Consider the following 25,065-nt stretch of genomic DNA (forward strand, 5'->3'; position numbering starts at 1 on the left):
CTCTAGTTAATTTTCACAGATCAGATCAGATCCTCAACTGATGTAAACTGGCGTAGCTCTATGGGTTCCAGTGCATTTGTTTCAATAAAGTAGTTCCTCAGTTGAGTGTGTTTCAGGACAAATGACTTGCTATGGAAGATAATGTTCTTGGAGAACAGAATATCTTCTTGGTCCTATAATACTCAGGAGGGTCTTAAGCAATAGATAACTAACATGGTAGGCTGGAGTTCTGGAGAAATGTAAAACCAAAGAAATTAAAAGAGGGTCCCCCCTTCCCCACCATTTATGGGGGGTCTGCCAGGAAAATATTTTAAAAGCTATGGATTATTTATTTAAAATCAGATAGTTTCTGCATCCTTTGGCAATGGTTGTGAAGTCACATTGCAGATGATAGTAGGCATTGAGAAGTCCACAGCCCTTTCAGGAGCTGAAGCAAACTGGTCACTGGAATTTTCAGGTTCAGTTCAGTAGTCCCAAGCCAAGGTGTTTGAGTACCCTGGTAGTTTATGAACCCCAGCACACAGAAGAGTCTTCCATTTAAGATTTTTCCTATTCACAAATTTGTATTTATTTTGAATGGTGTTTTTTGTCACAAGAACGTGGTGTTAAAAAGACAATACATTGAAGTTGTAAACATTTAAGATCCCTTCTTTAAAACATGTCTAAAAATGTTGCTGTTGGTGGGGGATAATTCCCTGAATGTTGTCAAATTATGAAAACCCACCCCAGGAGGGGAATTCTTGAAGCTGCACGTTTATTTGGGGGGTATGGCTAATAAACACTGTACAGCATGGTGATCTGTCTATGTAGAATGGAGTTTTACTGTACTGTGTACTCTGGAAGTAAACAGGGTTTTTGTTCCCCCAGCTAACTGCCTCTAAGCTTGTATCTCTCACACCAACTCCTTGTTGTTCACACTTCACTTTCCTTGTGAATCTTTCTTTGCGGGGAAAGCATGTTACCAAAAGGACTGATCTTATGATCTTTAAACCTTAAAAAAAAAAAAAAAAAAGAGTGAATTCTGGATTATCTATGACACTTTGGAAATTCAGACAATTGTTTCTGCTGTGTCACTCTATTTATCTTTTCCTTTTGTTCTCTTTTCATTTCTGCTTCACTTTTTAAAATATGTTTCTAGGCTTGGTGGAGATGAGGGATCTGCACTTCCTCCATTCAAAGGTTTAAAAATGTCCCTTTGTAATGTACAAGAGCACATACATTTCTTTATTGTGACTATGTCTAGCTATAAACTATAAAATGAGGTAGAGATCATATTGATTCATATGTTTTAAGGGTATTGCTCCACTTTCTCTGTATTATTGAAGTAATGATCAGTCGCTTATTTTAAAAGGATTTATAAAAGTAGACCCAACAGAGAAATAACTTGGTAGAAAATAACTCTGCATTTCAGAAGGGTTTGGGTTTACCAAAATTTTCAGGGCCTGTGATCCTCTAGCTGCAGGGCATGGTGCAGAGGCCTCTCCTCCTTTAGCACCCCCTGCTGACAGCCAGTCCAACCTTCTTATAGATTCATAGATACTAAGGTCAGAAGGGACCATTATGATCATCTAGTCCGACTTCCTGCACAGCGCAGGCCACAGAATCTCACCTACCCACTCCTGCGAAAAACCTCTCACCTTGCAACTCAGCCCTCCAGACAAGTCACTTTTAATCCTGCCTCTTGTGGGGAAACCCAAGGTCAATATGCTACCGGTCTGGCAGCATCACACTGGAGGTTCAGCTCAATATCAGGCTTTTGGGTCTCCTAGCCTTTGGCTCTGGGAGGCAGACAGAGAAACCCAGGCCTGTGCCCTACTTTGGGTTCCAGCTCAGGGACCTTGTATGAAGCAGATGAGATCTGTTTGTTCAGAACCTCTGCTGTATCCATGGGCTGCTTCCTACGGTGGCCTGCAGCTAGGCTTTTCTCACAGGCTTGCTTCATAACGGCTGGAGCCAAGCTCATGGAAAAACACAACAGCAGGAGTAGAAAGGGTCATCCAGGTCCATAGATAAAAATCCCAGTTTTAAGGTAGCTCTAAGAGTGAACATAAGAACTGCCATTCTGGGTCAGACTAATGGTCCATCTTGCCCAGTATCCTGTTTGAGACGGTGGACAGGACCAGAGCTTCAGCGGAGTGTACAAAGAAGGGCAAGTGGAGTGATCCATCCCATCTTCCTCTCCTGGCTTCTGGGAGTCAGAAGGGTCACCCTGAATATGGGGTTGCATCCCTGCTCATCTTTGCTAATAGCCATTGATGGACCTATCCTCCATGAACTGATCTTGTTCTTTTTCAACTCAATTATAGTTTTGGCCTTCGCAACATCCCCTGGCAATGAGTTCCACATGTTAATTGTGCACTGTGTGAAAAAGTACTACTTTGTATTAAACAGAGGGTGACCCTTGGTTTTTGTGTCATGGAGAAGGGTAAATAACACTTCTCGATGCACTTTTTCCACACCGTTCATGATTTATAGACCTCTGTCCTATCCCCTCTTATTTCTCTCTTTTCTAAGCAGCCCTAATCTTCCATCTGTCCTCATATGGAAGCTATTTCATACCCTTGCTCATCTTTGTTGCCCTGCTGTGAACCTTTTCCAGTTCCACTATATCCTTTTTGAGATGGGGTGACCAGAATTGGACACAATATTCAAGGTGGGGTTCACCATGGATTTATATAGTGACATTAGGATATTTTTCTGTCTTATTTTCTATCCCTTTCCTAATGTTGTTAGCTTTTTTGACTGCTGCTGCATGTTTAGCTGAAGAGGGATAGACTAACCTCAATATCTGGGCAGGCACAGTGATTCCAATGATGAATCAACAGCACAGAAGTCATCAAGGGCCACCACTAGAGTGTGATCAGCCCTTTAGCCTTTGTCCCTCCATACTGAGCTTGCTTTGGCCAACACTGTGCTGTGAAGGCCATCATTATGTCTCATTGCTGCCACTGGGCATGGCAGCATGGAATTCTTCTGCAGGGAAGATTTACTGTTGGTGTAAACATGTTGCTTAGATATTGGAAGCCTCCTGAGAAGGAACAGATTCTCCTTCCATACCCCCACCCTGTCAGTCTTTCTGTCTACCCTGCCTCACCCACACATATTGCTATTCTATTTTTTCCTGATAATATTCACCCACTCTTCCCACCTTAAATATTTTATTCTAATTATGAGGTTTTCACAAGTCCACTGCATGATTCTGGAATGCATAGACTATTAAGATTTTGCCAGGTGGTAACCTTCTTTACGAAGTCAGAGAGACTGAGCCCATTATAGCATGAAGCATTTAAAGAGCTACAGATATTTGAAAGAAAGAATTCAGTGCTCTGAACAGATAGTCTTTTTGTATAAGAATTTCAGGCTTGCTGGAATACTACGTACTAGGGAGAGAGTTATCAAATGTATTACTTGATGTTTATTATCATTCAAAATGATAATAAACATAGCAACATCAACAGTTGTTTTCTTCTGATCAGCTAAATGTATTTTGATCTTTTGGATTTTAATCGCCTGAACCTTCAATCAATGTCTAGCCTACTAGTAGCAGTTGATTCTCAAGAAATTCCATTGGTCCTACAGCCATGGAGTCCTGCAGCCAAGATGAGAAGAACATTCATACCTCTGTGACATAAATGAAAACACAAGTTTTTACACAATTCACACTGTGATTTTATTAGCTAGATAATTCCCTTATCTAGAGAGTACTTAGTTCTTTGTTTCAACACAACTACTAGCTACCCCATCTTAATGAGACACACCTCTAAATCTGGAGAAAATCTGCCATGGTGACCCCATAAGGTTGTAGCAGCCACTGTTAGCTGGGGGATTGTCCTTCGCTGTGTTTCAACCTTTTCCCAGAGTTCCAAAGGTTGATTCTGCAAAAGCATACCAGTATTTAATTAAAAACCTGAAACAGAACTAAACTGTATATATAGCAATTAATAAAATTAGCAACAGATGCTGAAACAACAAAACTCTGATGGCTGTCTTTTGTGTATGTGTGTGCTCAGTACAACTTCCAACCCTAAACCGGATGCCAGGTTGACAGTTGGCATTCTCAGAAACATATGCATCTGATATGTCATTGGCACTGCCTGTTCACCTTTGGACAAACTTTCACATCTTGCAAATGCTTCAGAAAGCTTCAGTTAGTGCACAGATTTTGTGCCAGGTCCTTGCAAGTATTTTGCATTATACCTAACTATAAGCAGCCTCTCTGTGACTGAATTTTCTCTGCCCACACCTCCACCCCCAACTTAGTAAACTGTGCACATACCAGCTGGTCAGTGTGAAAATCTCCACCCATTTATTTGGATACTGTACCTTACTGTGTGTTGTTGTAAAGTCAGGCACAATAACAAGACTTTTTTTTATATGAATAAGTTAATGACGCTAGAGCGATTTTGTGCTATCTGAGGATCTCACTTAGATCTGTATCCAGAAAGATACAACTGTGTCATTTATTGCTCATTCATTATTACTGCTATCTTTCAATAAGGCCATAAATTAAGGTTAAACTTGACATTCCTTCCAGAGATAAATGATCGAGAACAATTCTCTTTAAGCAGTGTAGTAAAGGAGGAGTCAAAAGTGAGAACCTTTAAGAGACAACCTGAGCTTTTAAAATGATGTGTTTGGCTCTTAGAGTCTTTGGTGATGGTGCATTAGAAATTCCTGGATATACAAACTGAATAAAAACCTTGTGTGTGGATTTGCTACTGTTCTCTTTAATTTCTCGACAAAACACAGCATGCAGTCAACAAAGGAATGTTGTGTGTCAATAAAAACGTACATTGATCATCATCAAACAAGTTGATGATGATCAATGTATATTTGACTGGGTCTAATTTTGCACCTGCAATTCTGCATGCAATTTAAGTCAGTTAGAAAGCAAAGTTCCTGAGTTGAGTAACCCGGTGACCTATTCTGAGGGCACAAATGATTATCGATTTAAAAAAAAATTACATTTGCATTTCTTTGCACCACAAAAATAGGGGCCTGGTTAGGAATGAGCTGAAAATCTGGCCCTATGCAACTGTTCAGTGTCTGTGTGTATGCCTATCTTGGGGTTTTATAGGATCACCCATTACAGTAATGACTTAGCATCTGCCACATAAAATCAGCAGCAAAAGCGAAGTCCCTAGTGGACTTCCTGAAGTCTCTGACCCTTCTCCCTGTGTGGGGTGAAAACTCTGCTTGGGGTGGAGGGCCATTTTTGGGGAGTGAGGGGGTTAGGAATAGAAGGGATGGTCTTATTGTGAGCATCACTTATGGTGGAAAGCCTTTCTCAAAGAAGAAGTTTTGGCATAGTTTCCTAATGAGGGCCAGATTCAGGATTTGCCTGCTCTCTTCTGGAAGATTGTTCCATAGTTACTTGATAGCTGGGGACAAAGAGTTCTCTGTTACATGCTTTGTCCTGGGCTTAGTGATGCGCATTGTCCCTGAGACACACAGCTGTCCTGGTGGTTCATAGATCATAATTCAGTCTTTGATGTAGCTGGGGTGTGATCCATTAATTGATTTGAGAAATATGATCGAGGCCTTACACTGGCCTTGGTAATCAGTGATGGGACTTTAGCATGGGCTTCCTGTGTTCATGGCCGCCTAAGCCATGGAGAAGGGAGGCAGGTGTATTCTGTAATGCTGGAGCCCGTGCATCATTTTCACTCTCAGCTTCAGATACAATAAGTTACCCAGCCTGGAGCAGTGACAAGGTACCATGGTCCAAGCACTGAAGTCATGCCAGGGCCCATAAAGTTATTGGGGTCCAACCAAACAGAGTGGTACTCTGGCACTTCACCTGGTGCATGGACTTGCTATGCTACTCACTCACATTTGGCCCAGCCACCCTTTCGTCATGACTGGGGGGTGGCCAGGCCAAATCTGAGTGAATGGCATTGCAACTTGGTGCATGGGGTCACAGTGCCACTAGGGGCCCCATCACCCCTCCATTATGAAGGAGGGTGGCTGGGCAGGCCAAAGCCGAGTGGCGCTGTGACTCCATGCACCAGGTCACAACTCTACTCACCATTCAAATTTGGCCCATTCCACTTGAGTGTATGGGATGATGGGACCAAGAAGAGCCACTAGGCAACTAGGATTGGAAGGAGCCACCATAACCCAGGACAGGAGTGGAGCACTGAGCCAAGGGATGAAGGTGCCAATGAGTGGCCAGGAAGGTCCTGGGGCCAATGGACCAGGAGCTGCGGGGCAAGCTGCAGGTGGGCTATGGGTGAATGGGGAGTGTTTGGGGAGGAGGGGAAGAAGGATAGAGGGTGAACGAGGGATGTTGAGGGCAAGCAACATTTCTGATTTCGGAATCGGAAACCTATTCTTGCACCAGGACGCTCTGGGCCTTATTCCACCGGCCTGGAGGTGATAAAGGCATGGCTCACTGTGACCAGGTCCTCATCCATGAGGAAGGGACAATGTTTCCGAGAAAGCTGGACATGAACAAGTTATTTTGGGAAACAGAAGCTACCTGGTCATCCAAGCTGAGTTGAGGAGTCAAACAGGACCCCTGGGTTTCACACTACTGTGCTGTACACTTTCAAAAGAAAATGGCCACAACCTCAGGCCCAGCTCTTTGAAGAGGTTCTTCATTCTGACCAGTATTGCTTTGATCTTGCTGAGTTATTCTTGAACCAGCTGCTCTTCATCCAAGAACTGATTTCCTGTAGGCAAGTATGAGTATAAAAGCATCTGCCTTCAACAGCTGGCATGTCATTTTCCTGCCAGTATCCTATATCAAACCTACTTCTTGTTTATAAGCAAGGAAACGTTGGTGGCAAGTTGGGGCTGCTGAGTCTGGAAGTTCTGCAAATTCATAGCCCCTCAGAATGGGAAAAATTCAAATATTCTTTGAGCCCAACCATGCCAGGCAAGCAGCTCCCTTCTGCACCCTGCAGGAGACCAGAAAAGGCAAGACACATGGTGACAGAGTGCAGAGGAACTGCCTGCTCTGCAGTACACAAAGAGTGAAGTCCATCTTGCTTAGCCCCTACCCCTTTACAGGGAGGCATTCAGGGCAAGGGATATAAGAGGAGTGTTTGGGGACAGTGGCTCCCTGCTCAACCGTGGGATGATCCCCAGAATGCAGTAATGCTTCTCCTGCTGATGCTACCTCGTTGTGGGTTGTATTTATAAAGATGCCCTCCTGCTGAACAGGCCGCCGTGCCTGTAGCTCTGTTTTGCTCCTGCTTCAGCACCCCCCCAGCATGCAGCTGCATATTTCATTTGGGGGGAAGGATTACAGTGGCTGCTTTTAAAAGAAGTAGTACAAAAAAGCCAGGCAAGCACCTTACCACAATTAGAGATCTCATTCAATGCCATTAATGACAGTGAAAATTGCTAATATTTAATTAAAGGAAACGTCACTGAATCAATGGGACTGGTATAAAATAAAACAAAGTTCCTTTCCCTGAGGCACCCATCTGTCAATCTGGTGCTAGGGGGTTAATGGGGAAACCTCAGTTCTAAGCTGCTAAATGTTTTGCCTTGTTTTTTCTAAAATGGAGGAAACACTAGGAATACTGTATCAGGGGATGGACATAGCCTAATCCAAAGGAACATCCTGGATAATCACCCCTATTTCTCTTGAGCTGCGGTTTTGATACTATGGTGTGTTCTGGGAGGTATTTCTAATGGAAGGAACACCAGCCACCATCAGGAAACTTCCCTGCCCTCAGCATATGGCGGAGGAAGCAGGAAAGGGAATGGGGCTGGGGGTTGGTATTGGTGTGGCAGGGTTAAAACACTTCAGCTAGAGCTAGGAGGGCTCCCCCCCAAGCTGTGCACAATTTGGCAGCATAGGTGAAATACAAACTAGACTCAGGAGTCCCAGTTTTACAGGTAGCAAATTAATTTATGTTTTGAGATGTTACATGTAAAATGTTCAGTAAAGAAACACCATGTTCAATAAAGAAAGATACTATGTAGGACCAAGGAGACGGTTAAAATCTTGCCCCCAAAATAAAAGACAATTAGCAAACATTTGAGGCCAAATTTCCCCCACGTTGATTCTTCTGCTAGTAAACATCATCCTGGTTATACCTATATTCTTTGTTGTCATAGGTCTGCCTCACAAAACCTTCTTTTAGATGCATTAGTGAATATAACTGTCTTAGGACTTATCTGTATTAGAGATATTTGCACTGATGTAGCAAATTGGTGTAGTTACCCTGATGCAATTTAGAGTCTAAAGAAAGCATCTGAAAATGTCCCTTTAAGAATGGACTGTGCCAAGGTACCAGAAATAGGTGAATCTGATTTAGCATCCAATCAAAATTATTAATCAGCAATTTAAAAAAAACTGATTTAAGATGGTAGACAACTAAATTGATTGTTCTTAGTCAATTATTTGAAAAATGTATTCCTGTGGACTGCATTTTCTAGAGCTGGAAGAGCAGAAGGTTTCTCATAGGATTGTGAATACGATATTTAAGTTATGTTAGAATTTATTGCCTTATCGCATAACAGAAAACGGTGGCCAGATTTTTAAAGATGCATTAACTCAGCCTATGTTACTGGCATAATTTTGCCCTTACAAACCTGGAGGCATTTTTATTTATTTTGTGAACTAGCCCCAAACAGTGTTTGCCTGAAGCGTAATTTATGACTAAGAAAAATAGCAAGGCTATAAGTAACAATCCTTGATTAGACTGTAAGCTTTTGCAGCAGGAACTGCTGTTTGTTAGATGTTTGTACAGCACCTAGTACAATGGGACCCTGACCTTGCTAAAGCCTCTAGATGCTATCACAACATGAATGTTAAGAAATGGTAAGTGTAGAAAGGTGGAGGCACTAGGATAACTCTTTTATCCTATATTGGACTTACGAGATCAGGGTTAAAAATCCCAGTTAGCATCTGAACTGTGATTTTATTTTCATTTATATAAAAGGATTTTAAATCCTCAAAAACACTGCATTTTTTTAAATAGGTCACAGCACACTGGGTGTTGGCAAAAGCTGCATTTATCACAGGAGAAAGACACGCTCAAATAATATAAAACAAATAACAGAAAAATCAAAGTTAGAGAAACACGTGTTTTTAACTCAGCGTTGATGAGTGTCATATTTTTGTTTCAGGAAAGTGGGCCTTCGTGAAGCTGTAGGTATGATCCAGAGACTCTAGGTAACAAACTCTGCAGTTCAGCAAAACATCACTATTTCACACCACATAGGCTGGTGCAAAGAGTTTCTGATGTTTCAGTTCACACAGGTTCAGGGCCCCCTGAACTGTGATTTAAATTTTTTGGGTTCATTGATATTTCAAAAACAAAAAAATCACAAAATTTCGTCTAAAACCATAAATCCAGCCCAGGATTCCTCAAAACAAAGTTAAGCCTTGAGCAAATGTTTCTCAAGTCAGCAAACCTTTTGACAAACCTAGAAAATGTTTCCAGTTTGAAAATAAGACCCCAAACCAGGTGATTTTTGTATGGGTTGGGATTTTGCTACTGAGATTCTCTCTAGTTCTAAGCTAAATCCCCTCCACATGCTCTGATTGTGCTTTCACTGTTCATATTTTCTGCTGACATTCTAATTCTTCACTGACAACAAAGCAAACACATAAAGATAATAAATACAGATCTTTAACTGTATTTATAGCGCACCCAGTAAAAGCAATTTTGGGGTTTATTCAAGTTCTGCTTATGTCCATTCATATGTATCAATTTGTACAGAGCCTATTATTTTAAAGCATTAAAACAATGTAAAAATCCACATATTATATTTTTATATTGCAGAAAATTAATCCAGAATAAGAAAAAAATTATGCCACATACATTTTTTGTACATTAGCAGAAAAATGGTGATTTTTTTTTTGCTGATCGTTAACACCTCACCACACCTAATGTGATATCAGAATTTCACTTGCCCAAGGAAATTGGAAGTATCAGGACACATCCTGATGTTGCCTTAATTTAAAACTGCTGCCAGGATCTGCAAAATGTAGCAGCTTTAAAGCAAATGGTTGAATTAAAATTATACCAAACCCTTAAAGGTTCTGCCTTGTCTAACTGGTGTATATCAAGTAGCAAAATAAAATATGATCCTGGTATAAGAGTATCTGAAAATACATACAATCCTGCAACAGTAAAGTTAAGGACAGTCTAAGCTTTTTCTTAAGTGCCCTTATTTAAAGCTTTAGCTCAGCTAAGTGGAGACACCTGGTGTTTGTTGTTGCAATTCCACTAATACATCAAAGGTCAGAAAGCAGAAGTGTAATGCTGTCAACTGGGCAACTATGGAAAGAGCACCTCCCAATGTATCTGGGAAAATAATCTACCCCTGCAAGGGTCTTCCACAAGCCTAACGTTTGTTCTTGCATTCTTTGTGTAATTAAAAAGGCAATGTGAATAGATAAGTGCTTTGAATTGACACCCACCAATACTGCATGTATTTAAGGGGGGAAATGCCTCCTTCTGTCAGGTATTAAGTAAAAGTGCTAACTTTTGTGTAATAACTGTTTTGTAATACTTAATAAGTAGCTTGTGTAACACAGTTCCAAGGGAGGGAAAGTTTATACAAGGCCAAAAGAATATTAAAGTTTCACTATAGAAGAAATACTAGGGCTGCCAAGGCCTGATTAGTCATAAAATCCACAGCATTATCATCATCCATCACTGCCTGCTTTTAATGACTAAACTAAAGAGAGAGACAGCAGAGTTTTTAAAAAAAAAGTAAGTTTCTATAAATGCTGGACAAACACTAGATTCCAAAATACTTTGATAGAACCCTAACCCAAAAAATCATTTGAATGAATCACAAAACATATGTTGTTATGTTTTGCTCTAAAAGCCATGAAGTTTATGCAGAGCTCTATTATGGTAACTGGTTGGCTTTTCATGCATTCCTAAATTACCATGTAATCTAAAACCTTGTTTTCAGCTGCTCTATATTGGAAAGTCCCTTGCAATAATCAGGATGATTACAGGCTAGGAGGAGAACAAAACTTGTTTGTATTATTGCAAAATAAAATTGTAATTTATCAGACATCCTATCTTTTCAAGGGGAAATAATCAGAATTCATTTTTTCCTCTTCCTGGAAATATTTTAAACAAAGGTTTAATTTTGGCTACTCTACAACTTTAAAACACATGGATACTTGGTGTAAAAAATAGTTTCTTTCCTGTAGGGACTTGACTGTAATTGGTGTGCCAAAACTATCTCAAAGAGATTTCATTGTCTTATCTACTTACATCATCTTAATGCGATTTTATTTTACTTTGTCAAAGTCTTATTAATGTAAATGTGTTCTTGATAGCAAACAGAGTTCTTTTTTATGCAAAACAGGATTCAGCTGACTCTAATAAAACAGCTTGCAATCCATTAGACTATAACAGTAATGTACTTATTTTGTTTCCAAATCAAGACTGTGTCAGAAAGCTATATAAGGAAATTTGTCTTGTTTTTCCACAATAATTTCTTGGGTGGGGTTACATTATGATCTTTAAATGAATAGTATCGCTTAGAACAAACACTTCATATATCTTTTATCTTCCCCTGCATACAGTTCTGAGTTTTCTTTGAAAATGCAAAGCTACTTTTCCAGATAAGTCATCAAAATGTTTCCAAAGTATTTTAACTGCCAGATTAACTATATCTTGAACACAAAGATAGATTGCTTACATTCTTTATGCAGAAATCCTGCCAATGTGTGGCAACTAGCAACAAATTAATTTCTTTTGCAACAATGCAAAAACGTTTTGCTAGGCAAAGCTCAAAAAGGTAAATAGATACTTAAAAAGAAAATAAGGTTACTCATTCTGAAAGGGTAGTCTGTAAATGAAGAACAGAGGATTAAATGTACTCTCTCTCTTTTTTACATCTCTGTTATCGCTTCTGTTAATGTATTCAGTTAATTAAGGATTGCAGCGACCTTGTGGCAATTTGTGAAATCTAGGAATTTTTTTAATTCTGCCTCCCCCACAGAGTCTAACATAATCTGTTTCACGTCAAAGTCTGTTTATGTCAGCAATGTTCATAGAACCTAACTCTAAAATGTTTTAATAAATTTATCAGCTGGAAAATATTGCAAACATTTCATTTCCTTTGATACAGACACAAAAAACCCTCTTCCTTCATTGCAAATTCTTGCTCATATGAATCACTCTGAGTAATATTTGCTTTAACTTTCGTGTGGTTCTACAAACAGCCTTTATATGGCCAAACTTCAAAGCTGGTAGAAATAAAATTTAGAAATGTGATAGGAGTAATCTATTATTAGGCATGAAACATTAAACCACTTTTAGTTATAAACCTTAAAATCTGAATAATCTGGGTTTTTAACTTGCTGTATATTTATTGTGTTTTCACTTACTTAGGCGTATATCATGGAGGGCTGTTTTGAACAGAAATATTTTCCATAGGAGTATGAACCACAATTGGATTTAATTTATCCTAATATTTAATTTAGAAAAACTGTACTGTTATAACAGAGTTCTCATATGTCAAAGCAGAAATACTTTGCTTGGTGTTTCTTGCAGTGTAAAATTAATCTGTTACCAGCATGCTGACCTGAAAGTCAGGTTTCAGAAAAACAGGCATGGGGTAAAGGAAGGGGATTGGGGAGGAAGAGATAAGATCTTGTTCTTTGACAAGGGGGAGGAGGGAGGGAAACAGGAATGTCACAACCCACCACTGACATCAAATAATAGAAAATAAACCAAATGTGTATTTGAGTGAGGAGTTCTAAAAAAAATTTATTCGCTTCATCCATAGCTGCATACATGGCAGGAATGTTAATTGTTAAAATCTGCACTGTAGTATTTCTTCTAAGCAAAAGAGTTGTATTTAATGTGAGTTCATGTTTGTCTCTTCTCCACCCCACTCCCCCCACCCCCGGTATATTTACAGTGACAAGAATGTACTAATGTTCAGAAATGAGTCAGATGTCAGAAGGAGATCTTTATGAAATTAGGGAACTTTGAACTGATATGTGCATGTAGGAACAAAGCAGCATCGGTAACATTTTGTTCTTGATTAAGTTTGTGCACTAATACAGTAGATTAAAAATAAATCCAACAGTTGAAAACACATTACAGTTCAAACAGAGCAGGTCAGCCAGAAATAAACTATCATTCAAACCCCAAATTTAAAATTCTTGTGAGTCTTGGAAAAACAGGGATACAGCCTGGGAAGCAAAGTTAAACAACAGTAGGGCCAGATTTTGCTCCTCCTGAAACCAATGGGAATTTTGCCATTGATTTCAAAGGGAGCGGGAACAGGCCCATGTCCCCTAATTTTTGGTTTGTTTATTTTGTGGCTTAAAGCCTAAAAATGTCATAATGTTTTCTTAGGTCATATTGTGGTCAGCACAGGTTTCGTTTTGTTATGTTTTCTCAGGTTACAGATGCACAGGTTTCATTGAGGTGCCAGCTGAGAGGTGTCATGGAAATACAGTTGTATGCTTTTGCATGCGCTGATGCAATATTCAGGGTCCAACTCTCCAAGCCTTCCAACTGGGGCACTCCTATAGAGGTCAGTTCTGATACGGATACTATCACAGGGTGGCACTGGCCGTTTAAGAGCGAAGAGGCTAGTGTACCTGTGACTGGTCATCTGACCCCCCAGATGGGCTTAAAAGAGAACAATGGGACCAAAATGGGGGTGAGAGCTAGTGAGTGAGGGTTGTAGCACAGACTGAGTTAGTCAGGAGAAGAGCAGGTGAGAGCTGTTAGAGACCGGGGGAACTGTGGAAGATCCTGGAAGGCACAAGAGCAGCAAGAGGGGTTTTGCTGGCTTACTTCCCAAAGCCACAGGGCCAGGGCTGAAGGCAGAGAGCAGCAGAGGGCAGTGAGTGGTGATGCTTAAGCTGAAGAGGCACAGCCAAGGACCAGAGAGAGTTGCACTGGAGGAGCTTACCTGATGATACCTCCATGCCGGAGAGCTGGCTGCAGGAGAATAGTGAGAGAACTCTGGGCCTGGGGGAGGCTCTCCTGGTGAGGAGGCTCTCCCAGCAGGGAGGCTTTGGGGGTTTCAACTAAGAAGACTGGGATTCCACTCTAGTTAGAGGGGCTGTGGTGGCTGTCTTGGCAGAGGGACAAAAGAGGACTGGCAAGGCAGAGGACACCAGAGTATGATGTGGAAGGGCTCCCAGCAGAGAGGTTGCTGCGGGGGGCCCCTGCTGGGAAGAGCAGGGTTTTAAGGACTATATCCACTAGGTGTGTGAAATTGACTATGTTTAAGACTTCTTGTGTTGAGGATTATGTAGTCTACATTTTGATAATAAATTAGCTCCAAGGAGGGGCATTATTAAGGCAAGTGAGCTGTTGTGGAGTTACTGGCAACTCTGAAAGGGAAAACTGAGGCAGGTGTACTGATTCTGCTCCGGAAGGGTTGCCTTATGTTTGAGATCTTGTGAGAGTGCACCCTCAGCTACAAAGGAAGTAGCCTAAAGTCACTGATCACCTGAGAGAAACTAAATCTTTGTCATGTAAAAACAAGTGAAGGGGATGATATTCCCATTAGAAAGGAGTCTCAGGGTCCCAGTGGTCTCATTTTATATAAGTGAGACTTGGAAGATATTCCAGAACTTTGCTTCCCCAGAGTTCCTGGGACTGTTTCTCTTGGGTTTGGTCCCTGGGGGGATTTGTGTCCCCCAGTTTGGCTTTGAATTTTAGGTTTTGAACTCAAAACTCAGTCAAAATGGACAAATTTCCCCTGACTTCACAGGGAAACACCATAGGCAACCATAAATTTTACAAGATGTCAATTAGGAGACGGATGTTGTTCTAAGTCCAGGGATGAAACTGGGCCCAGATCTGTAGGAAAGAGCCATGAAACTTAGCAAACTTTCTAACGAATCTGGACAGTCTTAAGTGTGTAACAAAAGCTGAAACCAAGCAACTTTCCTATTGTTCCAGATTCTGTTGGGACCATTTCGCTCAGCTGTAGTTTACAAACTATCAAAAATCAGTACAGAGGAGAGTGGAAATAGCTCTTCAGCTATTTACATGTATGTCTGTGAAACAATTCAAGCCACACCCACATACTTTATTAGCTTTAAAAAGCACCAACTATTTCCTCCCCTTTCCCTCCACGAGACCCAATATTTCTGGTTTAATAGCTTACCCATAGCAAGTGCTGTCACATCACAGAGCTTGTGGTATTGTGTAGATTTGCACATTCACAGGAAGCATACGTGCACAAAGCTGTGACAGTCGCAGCCTAAGGAGTAATAGCTCCAGCAAGCAACTGGGAGGGCTGTTAATATTGCGGGTGGAGGTGAAACATAATTGAAACCGTTTATTTTGGGGCATTGGGGACTGAGCAGTTTCTGAGCAGCAAATGTCCATAATTCATGTGTCGTGGCCTTATAGACTTCTAACTTGCTGTACAAATTTGGGTAGTTGAAGGAAGTGTAAACACCAAACGCTGCTCACAGTGGTCCATTTGACATTAACTTATTGTAGATTTAAAGACCTGTCTTATGATCTTAAAAACAGAAAAGGACAAAGATCCCAAACTAGTAGGTGAAGCTAGGTTGATTGTGAAGAAGAGTTTAGGGTGTTGCCGTCCAGCTTTGATATTTGAAAAGGACCTTTTGAAAATCCCAGCTACTGAGTCTTTTTGAGTTATTTATAACATTCACTGTAACCAAATTGTTTGCTTGAATTGAATTTTCCCCACCTAGCAGTGTCCTCTCAAACCCGGAATCCCCCATTCAGGGGCCAGATTCTGCCAGCTTCGCAGCTGAGCAGTCAGCTGTGCCCTGAATAGGCCTATTGACTTCTATGGGATTCCTTGTGAGCATGGTATTGCTCAGCGCAAGAGTAGCAGAATCTGACCTTTTATTCTCCCTTTCTTCAAAGGGCCCCAAGTCCCAGTAAACTTCCGTTCACTATATACCCCATTTAAACAAATAGCTGAGGTGCTTTCTGAGTTGGAACATAGGCTGGGATTTTCAAAGGAGCCTAAGGGAATTAGGTGCCTGACTCCCATTGAGTCCCCCATTAAGACTCCCATAGGGACCCTAGAAAATCCCACCATAGTCATCAAAGCACTGAGCCTCTCTCGATTGGAAGGGTGTTTGGAGCCCGCTGGGTAGGGCAGATCATGCTCCTTCTGTTGTCTGCTTGGTATCTTGGGATCAAAGAAGGGCTCTTTTATTAGCAAAAAGGGGGTCTTTTTATTAGCAAAAGATGGGGAAGGGACAGAGAATGAAGGTTAGAGAAAATAGGTAAAAAATTGGGGTTGGTGGAAGGGGAAAGAGACCAAAAAGAAGAAATCCCTGTATCGCCATTCTTTTCTCCACTCGCTATTCCTTCGGATCCCTCATCTTGGCCTTCCCATTTCCTCCAATCTCCTGTCCTAAGTTCACTGACCTCTTTAAGAGTTAAATATGCAGTTGCCACTGTTACCTCTAGCCCACTGGTCAGACACTAGAATACAGTGCTTTCTGTATGTGAATCATAGAATCATAGAAGATTGCGGTTGGATGAGACATCAGGAGGTCATCTAGTCCAACTCCCTGCTCAAAGCAGGACCAACCCCAACTAAAGCATCCCAGCCAGGGCTTTGTCAAGCTGAGCCTTAAAAACCTCTCAGGATGGAGATTCCACCACCTCCCTAGGTAACCCATTCCGATGCTTCACCACCCTCCTAGTGAAATAGATTTTCTTAATATCCAACCTAGACCTCCCCTGCTGCAACTTGAGACCATTGCTCCTTGTTCTGTCATCTGCCACCTCTGAGAACAGCCTAGCTCCATCCTCTTTGCCCTGGTTGTAGCTTACAAGCTAGTTAAGGTAGGGGTTGTCTCTTTACTAATGTTGGTACAGAGCAAAGGCCCTAGGCATTTTGCCAGCCAGAACAGAAAATATTTTTGGCGCACATTCACCCTCAAACAGCAGAGCAACAAAAAAAAAGTGGGGCAGCAGTTCAGTGGCCCCTGAAAGAATTGATATCCAGAGGCCCATCCTGCTTGCCTGCCTGCCACCCCTAGAACCAGCCTTGTTTGTATAGCACAATGGGGCCCCAATCCTAGTAGGCATTACTATAATATAAATTTTAATTCAGCTAAAAAGGGGGCAGATGCAATTGTGTTAGGACCAGAGTATAAAATGTCTGTCACACAACTGTTAGAAGAGGCACCCAGAGATTCAGTTCAGGCAGCAGGTGTTTTGGTAATTTCATTGGTAACATTGCGCCACCTCAGAACCCGGTGGACACGCCATGCTGTTGTACATTGCTGCTGATATTCCTAACATTCCTTAAAATGGTGCTTTGGTTATGATGCTTCAACACTGGGAGATAGTATTGCCATCAAATCGGAGACCCCTACTAGTTCAGAGTGTCCACAGACAGGTTGGGTATTTGGCAGGCTGTGTCTGTCTGTCTTAGGTGCTTCTATACTGTAGTATCTGAGAACTTCAGTCTCTGATGTATTTATGCTCACAACATGTCTATTGTGTATGGAGGAGCGCTATAGAAATCTATGTAAAGCAGGGGTTCTCAAACTAGGGGTCAGGATCCTTCAGGGGGTCATAAGATTATTACATGGGGATAGTGAGCTGTCAGCCTCCAACCCAAACCCCACTTTATAATGGTGTTAAATACATAAAAATTTATTTTAACTTATAAGGTGGAGTCGAACTCAGAGGCTTGCTGTGTGAAAGGGGTCACCAGTATGAAAGTTTGAGAATCAATGATTAAAGGAATATCCTAAATTAGTAGCAACCAAACAATAAATAAATTGAATACCAAGCAAATGCTGCAAGTGTTCTTGTCTTCAGTGCTTTTCCTGGGGAAGTGGTTTGGTGGGGGTTGTTTAGGGCAGTTGTTGGAGGTGGAAGTTATTTGATGGCTGGGGAGAACAGGAGGGATATTTCTGATATGTTATAGTTGTGTTCATGATCTGTAAGGGGCAGCTGGGGTCATGAGGTGACTGTTTTGTTTTAAGGCTAGGTAGATTGTTTTATGGTACATTTGATGTAATGTATGGGGCTTTCTAAAAATATTGTAAACAACAAGGGATTATTAAAAGGCACAATAAATCTTAAACCTTATCTGCACTGGCTGCCTATTGATTTCTGGGTGGAATTTAATATGTTGATTTTTAATCTATGATCTTTGAGGTTTTGTCTTGAGTAGGAAAAGTGACTGAGTTTAGGCCGGCTCATAGAGCATGTGCTAGCTAAGCATGACCTTTTTCCTTTCCTAGATGCAGGGAAATACCTTGTAGCTGTAATTAGCTGGTCCAAGGCTGCACCTCAACCAGCTAAAATCAAGCTACAAAATGTTTCCCTCTGTTTAGATGTAGGCTGGCTTTGCTAGCATGTGTTAGTTAAATCTCACCTAAACTCAACTGTTTTTTCTAGTCCAGACAAAACCTCTATGGCTTAGGAGCTACCTGATTGAGAGATCACTTTCTCCCCCTGCCCTGCCCATCTGCCATAATTCAGATCAGCTGAGGCATTCACGCCAGACTCTGCTCAGTTTAATTCACGAAGGGCCCTCAGCTATAGAGCCTGCCTTCATCTGAACCTACTTCATATTTTTTCCATTTAATAACCATGTTTATGGCAGATCCTAAGGGCCAGCAAAGAATGGGGCCCCATTGTGCTAGACACTGTACAAACAGTAGATGGGACATGCCCCTAAGGGCTTACAATTCATCAGAAAATTTTGATTATTTTTTTTTTTTAGCCGCAAAACCAACAATGTTTGATCCAATGCCAGTTTTGACCAAAATGTTTTTTTGGTTTTCAATTAAATCTAGACATTTTCTGTGGAAAGCAGACACTGTGTGCAAAATGAAGTGTTTATTCAAAAACCCAATTTTCCATTGAAAAACAGTTTCAACTGAAACTTTTCGACCAGCTCTCTCCTGGAGTAAGGTCCTACACAGTATGAGTGGGGGATACCAAAATCTGGGTTTGGGGAAAGATGAGGTTTGTTGAGAGCTAATGTTTGGGGATCTGTTGCTGTGAGCAAACAATAAGTTTGCTAATGTTTCTGTTTGACTTATTTTAACTGCTCAGCTGCCCAGGGTAATACAGACATGCCTTTCATGTAAACTTTATTAAAAATCTCAAATAAGTAAACAGTCCTTTACTTTGCAGACAGATTTCAAATCAGTGTGAATATGGCACAGAGGCATCAGTATCATCTAGATAACAATATAACACCATCTTTTGTTAAAATACGACTTTTTTTTAAAGTTCATTCTTGGATTTTAGCTCTGTGCAGACCTTCCCGTAGCTTTTAGCCACGGTATTTGCACTTTTGTTTCACATAACTAAACATCCAACACTACTTAACAAAGAAATAAATAACATATCAATAAAGTAGTAGATATTTAGACGCAGGCAAATGCCAAAGCCGTTATCTATCAAGCAACGGCTGTGAGCATTCCCTTTGATTAATCAATAACGTTCTACAATAGGTGAAGGAATGTTGGTCAGGGCTCCAGGGGAATCCCCTATGCTTTTCTAAACAACAAGGTTTGTTATCTTTAAGCAGAACTTTTAATCAGGACCTTAATTAAATATAATACCCAAAAGCTCCTCAAGACATGCCTCACTTCCAAAGTACACTAAACGGTGGTAGTTAAATTATGCCCAACCAAAGGCCCTTATCTACATTTGAAGGGGTTTGCCAGTAGAGATATACTGGTAGAAATATACCAGCAAGCCCCCTCTGCAGAGAGTTATTTTGCCAATAGCTTTTACCAGTTCTTAAAGGGAGTAAGCTATACCGTCAAAGGACCTTTTTTGCTGGTGCAACTGCCTCTACACTAGGGTTTTTGCATCCTAAGCCATAGAAGAGCTATAAGCAATGTTCCCCCTAATTTTTGACAGGCCGCGTGTGCAAAAAATTTCTTCTGTGCAAATTGTACTTCTGTGCAAATCTTTGTGCGTGCGGTGTTTTGCCGTGTGTGCGGGGTTTAGGATCTGTGGGCGCATGTGCACAGTTTAGAGGGAACAGTGACTGTAAGTGCAACATTTTTCAACATCTTGGTTTCTAAGTGCTGATGGCAGTTCTGGAGTATTTTAGTTTCAAATAAAATAATCAAAACCTAACTGAATCCAGTCCCACTCAGATAAATGATACAAAGTGAAATCAAATTAAATGTACTGTACCGTTTCCATTAGAAAAAGAGTCGATACGTCTCAGAAGAACCTTGCTGACTATGAACCTGGCCCAGCACACGATAAAATCAAGGGGAATTTTACCATTTACTTTGAGTATGAGATCAGGCCATCTGTTGGGATAAGTCTTCCATAATATTTGTGACACCACATGTCAAGATGTATAGTTTGCAAGGACAAATTTGATCTGGCTTAAATTTAACAAAGAAAAGAATTGTGAAAATTAATCTTAGACAAATATATTTCACCCTGAAAAGTTGGATTCATTTTGATCGGTTTTTTTAAACAATGAATGCGTTGAAATTGATGGAGGTTGTCTATGGAATTTCTTTCCTCCATGAGACAGGGAAGCATATCAGTATTCCAGAAAGTGAGGGCAATTCTAAAAATATTTGGCCAAGCTCCTCCCTAGCGTAATTCCACTGGCTTCAGAGACTAGGAGAGTGTAGTTATAGTGGGGATGATTCTGGTCCACTAGATTGAGTAATGCAGTGTAAAGGGTAAGATACAAAGATGCCATACTAGAAAGACAACATACTAATTAATTATAATATATATTTATGAAGTCCAAAACAAGATCATCTTTCTCCAGGACTGGAACATACTCAGAGAAAAAACACCTTAACAGAGAACTTGCTGATTTGCCATTAAAGTTCATTTTATCTTCACTGGAAGAAAGTTTGCTACCCTTTTTGGCCCAAGAGATTAGCCAGTATTCAGGGTCTTGCAGGTTGCTCCTGCTAGGAGAAGAAACTGATGATGGAGTCAGGCATTTATTTAATGCAATCCAATTTATTTAGAGGGAAAATACACCATGTCCTGTTTCTCTGAAAACAGTAGGGGATGAAGCAACAAGAGGCAGTTTCCTTGCTCAAAATTCCAATCCTGCTTTTCTAGCTAGCACTCTACCCAAAAACCTTTCTCTCGGGGCTTTCTTTCAAGGGCACACTACATGTGGTTCTCTTCCTGTCTCCTGGCTTTCTTACTGCTTCTGACGCAGACACACAGCTCCACCAACTATACATCAGCCCCTGCCTTTATATACAGTCTAGTCTTTGGACAGAGATGAAACAATGGAAGCCAATCACTTAAACAAAGGGGCATTTAATTTTTCCTGCATTGATCCTGAATGGCAGGGGCTAACAAGCTCATCAGCTTCAGTGAGGTCTGTGACTGCCCACAGATGCTTGCACAGAGCCACTCACCTTCATCATAACATTTCAAGTACGTCTAGACTAAGATTTTCCTAAGTGTCTAGTGAGTTGAGTGCCTCAACTGTTAGGTGGTGAACTTGAGATATTTTAAGAGTTGTTAATTTTCAGACCATGAGTACTCAACACTTTATGAAAGTCCAACCCCTTTAAGATATCTCAGGTGAATCACTCAAGAATCACTAGTCATTTTTAAAAATTGTCCCCTAAATCATTCCTATGACTTTTCTTGTGTAGAAGTTACTGACTCAAAGATGCCTTTCCACTGGGTTCCCAAAATAAACAAGGTTTCTTCTGATGGGGTCTCCTTATTCAACATTGTCCTTTGACTACCTCCTCTAGCCTTTCCTTTTAAATGTGGGCACATAGGCAACTGTATCATTGCAGGATACCCAGGGCAGTTTAAATCAGGTTAGGTATAATCAAGACGACCCAGAGCATCTGTCTCTCCAGAAGATTACAAAGAGTCCACCATCCCCCAAAGGTTTGGGCCCATAGTGCTTAGAGTTCAAAGACCCTTCTGTCCCTAGAAAGTGCCTAAAATCCTCTTCAGTAAGAACAGAAATAAGTTACAAAAGAGGAAACAGAAGATTCTTTCCTTGGTATAACTACTGTCCCATACAAACAGTAGTTGGAGAGCATCGTATGTTTAGCAGAGCTGGATTTACAAATCAATTTCATTTCACTTCCAGTGGTTTAATTTGACAAGCTTACATGAACCAGTAGAATGGAAAATTATTTCTGCACAGTCTCTGGTATTTATTAGGTAAATGATGTGTTTAAAAATCTATTTAAAATAGCCAGGCATGTCAACCTGGTTCTAACTAAGGTTTAGTGAAAGGCACAGCAATGTCAATCAATCATCCTGCCATTGGGATCATAGTACTCGGGAATAGAAAAGAGCTAGTAGATTATTGAGTCCATTCCCCAGCACATGCAGAATATAACCTGGTGATTTTGGGGTGGGGGGCAGGTGCCAAACCAACATTTGCCTTTGGTTTAGTTACCCCTTCATTCTGGGCCAGATCCTGAAGTCCTTTTTCAAGCAAAACTCCCGTGAAGTTCAGTGGTTAGAGCACTATCCTGGGACTGAAGAGGCCTGGGTTCATTTCCCTGCTTCTAAAAACCTTGGGCAAGTCATTTTGCTTCCATTCCTCATCTGTAAAAGGGGAATAATAGCACTGCCTTACCTCACAGGGGTGCTTTGAGGATAGATATGTGAAACACTGTGAGGTACTCGCTTGCCGGACAAATGGGGGTCATAGACATGCCATAGACAGAAACGGACTCTAAAGCTTTGGCTAAGAATAAAAGGAAGACACGACCAGATCAGTTGCAACCAACCACAGGCTATTCATCCAGCAATAACATAGAATTAACTATACCTTTGTATTAAACATGATCTCCTTGAGATGGTTTTGAGTACAAGACAAGTATAAACTGAGGGCAGCACAATATTGTTCTCATATGGAGAGTCCTGAACTCCTCCACCTTCCCCATATCTTTCCTTGGGATTTCCCTATGAAAATTGTGATTCCTATTAGGAGTACATGTTTGACTTTTCTTGTTTCGTCTCTCAGCACTGACACTGTGTAGTTTAAAAGGGCAGATCGGGGGGGTCCCATATGTTCCTATTTTTGATTTAATTAATTTACTCCAAGCAGTAAGGTTAGTCATGTGTTTAATATTTAAGTGGTATTTGATTCCAACGGAGTGTCCTTTCTTATGGAAAATAAATCTTCACCACAACAGCCCATGAGGACTGAAAGACATTTAAGCCTTGTCTCTTATTACAAACAGAACCAGATTTGACATTGGTTGTCAAACACAGCTCCTCACCCCCTAACCATGGCGGAACACTATCATCCTGCTGATGTTGACGGGTTCAACCAAGGTCACCTGTTTGTAAGAAAGAGGCATCAGACTCTTGTTGGACCTACTGTCTACCATACTGTATTACAGTGGGTGTTTGGCTCCGCCCATGCCAGGGGAATATCCATTCTCACCATGGCAAAGAGGAAAGCCATGTTTGAAAACCAGTGGCTTTCAAAGTATAGACACAGATTAATTTTGGAAAAACGGAGAAACATGTGAGTTGAATAGGATAATACCTTACATGCCATACTTATATAAGAGCCTACAGAGATCCAAACTCCTGCATCTACCTCCCTTTGAGAACTGGAACAATCTGTTTGTTAACCTAATTTTACAACTATTATGCATATTCATGTGAGTAGTCTCACTAAAGTCAAATGCACTACTTGAGTGAATAAGTGCTATTCAGTGAGCATAAGCTGAGCTGTTCCCTTAGATGGCACTTATGTTGACTATTAAAGCCTCAGACACAGTGGGCCCAAGTACTTGGGTGCACATATGAACAAATAAAAGGCCACAGTAGTGACTTAAAGAAAATATACAGAGTGCACTGGTCAACTCTCAAAGTAGGTGGATATTTGTCATAAATCAAAGCTGATTAGTTCTGGTGCTTCCATACAAGGAATGCCTTATAGCTGATACTCGCAACAGGAGTGGTGGTTCTTTGTCCCCCACTGACTGTTCTCCAAAAGAGTTTTCTACAGTGGCCAGCTCGAGAACTCAGTCCTTAAGCTCAAGTAGTAAAGGCTCATGCTTTTAGGGCCTGATCTAAAGCGCTTTGAAGTCAATAGGAGGATTGCCATTGATTTCAATGGACTTTGGATCAGGCTTTAGTACTGCTGGTCAAGTTCAAACCCAACTGGTGGCCACAGTGGGATCAGTTCTACAGCCATTGTGCTTGCTGTATAGTATAATCTGTGACTCAGAAGCATGTAACTCATCATGCCCAGTAAAGCTGTGCAAACCACCACTTTTTCAGTTTATGTACCAAAATGAAAAATCTAAAAGAAAAAAATGCTTTGGGTCAACATGAAACTCAAGTGTTTTGAAATTTGTGATTAAGAAAAAAGGTTGACAAATTTCAGCTGACTCAAAAAGAAACAAGGTGGGTGAGGTAATATCTTTTACTGGACCAGCTTCTGGTGGTGAGAGAGACATGCTCTGCGTTGCTCAAAAGCTTGTCTTTCTCACCAACAGAAGCTGGTACAATAAAAGATATTACTTCCCACACCCTGACTCTCTAATATCATGGGACCAACATGGCTCCACTGACATTCCAAAAAGAAACGTTTTGTTCAGTTCTGAGTTTCAAATTTTTTATTAAAATTTAGGGAAATTAAAAAAAAAAAAAGTCTTTCCAAAATGAGAAGTCAAAATATTTCATTTTGGAAATGCTGAAATGAACCCTTTAACACTTCTGATTTTTCTTTCTTTTGCCAACCAAAACAGTTTGTCAAAATCAACACAAGCTCACAAATTGTTTCAGTTGACCCAAATCTGAATTTTTTTGCAAAAATAATGGTATTAACACACAAAATGTCATGAGCTCTAGCATCTAACACCATTGCTGGGAATAGGAGATTTTTGAATAGTTTCCATATGTGACGCATTGCCTTGTGGAATGATATTGAGGACCAACTTACATTCTGCAGCTTGCAACATTTGTGTCTCCCTGTCCCCACTGGGGATAAAGCACTGTAGATTGTACCCAATCTGCCAGATCTAAGCTCATAGGTGTGACAGCCACCTATTACAGACACTGTTTGTAAAATCCCTTTTATGTGTAAATGCAAGATGTTGTACAAGTACTGCATATGAAGACATTGCAAGCAGTGGTTTCTTGCAAGCCTTTGGCATCTTGGTGGAAGCAAGTCTCATTCATA

This window comes from Eretmochelys imbricata, chromosome 7 (genome assembly GCF_965152235.1).
Source record: "Eretmochelys imbricata isolate rEreImb1 chromosome 7, rEreImb1.hap1, whole genome shotgun sequence".
Lineage (NCBI taxonomy): Eukaryota > Metazoa > Chordata > Testudines > Cheloniidae > Eretmochelys > Eretmochelys imbricata.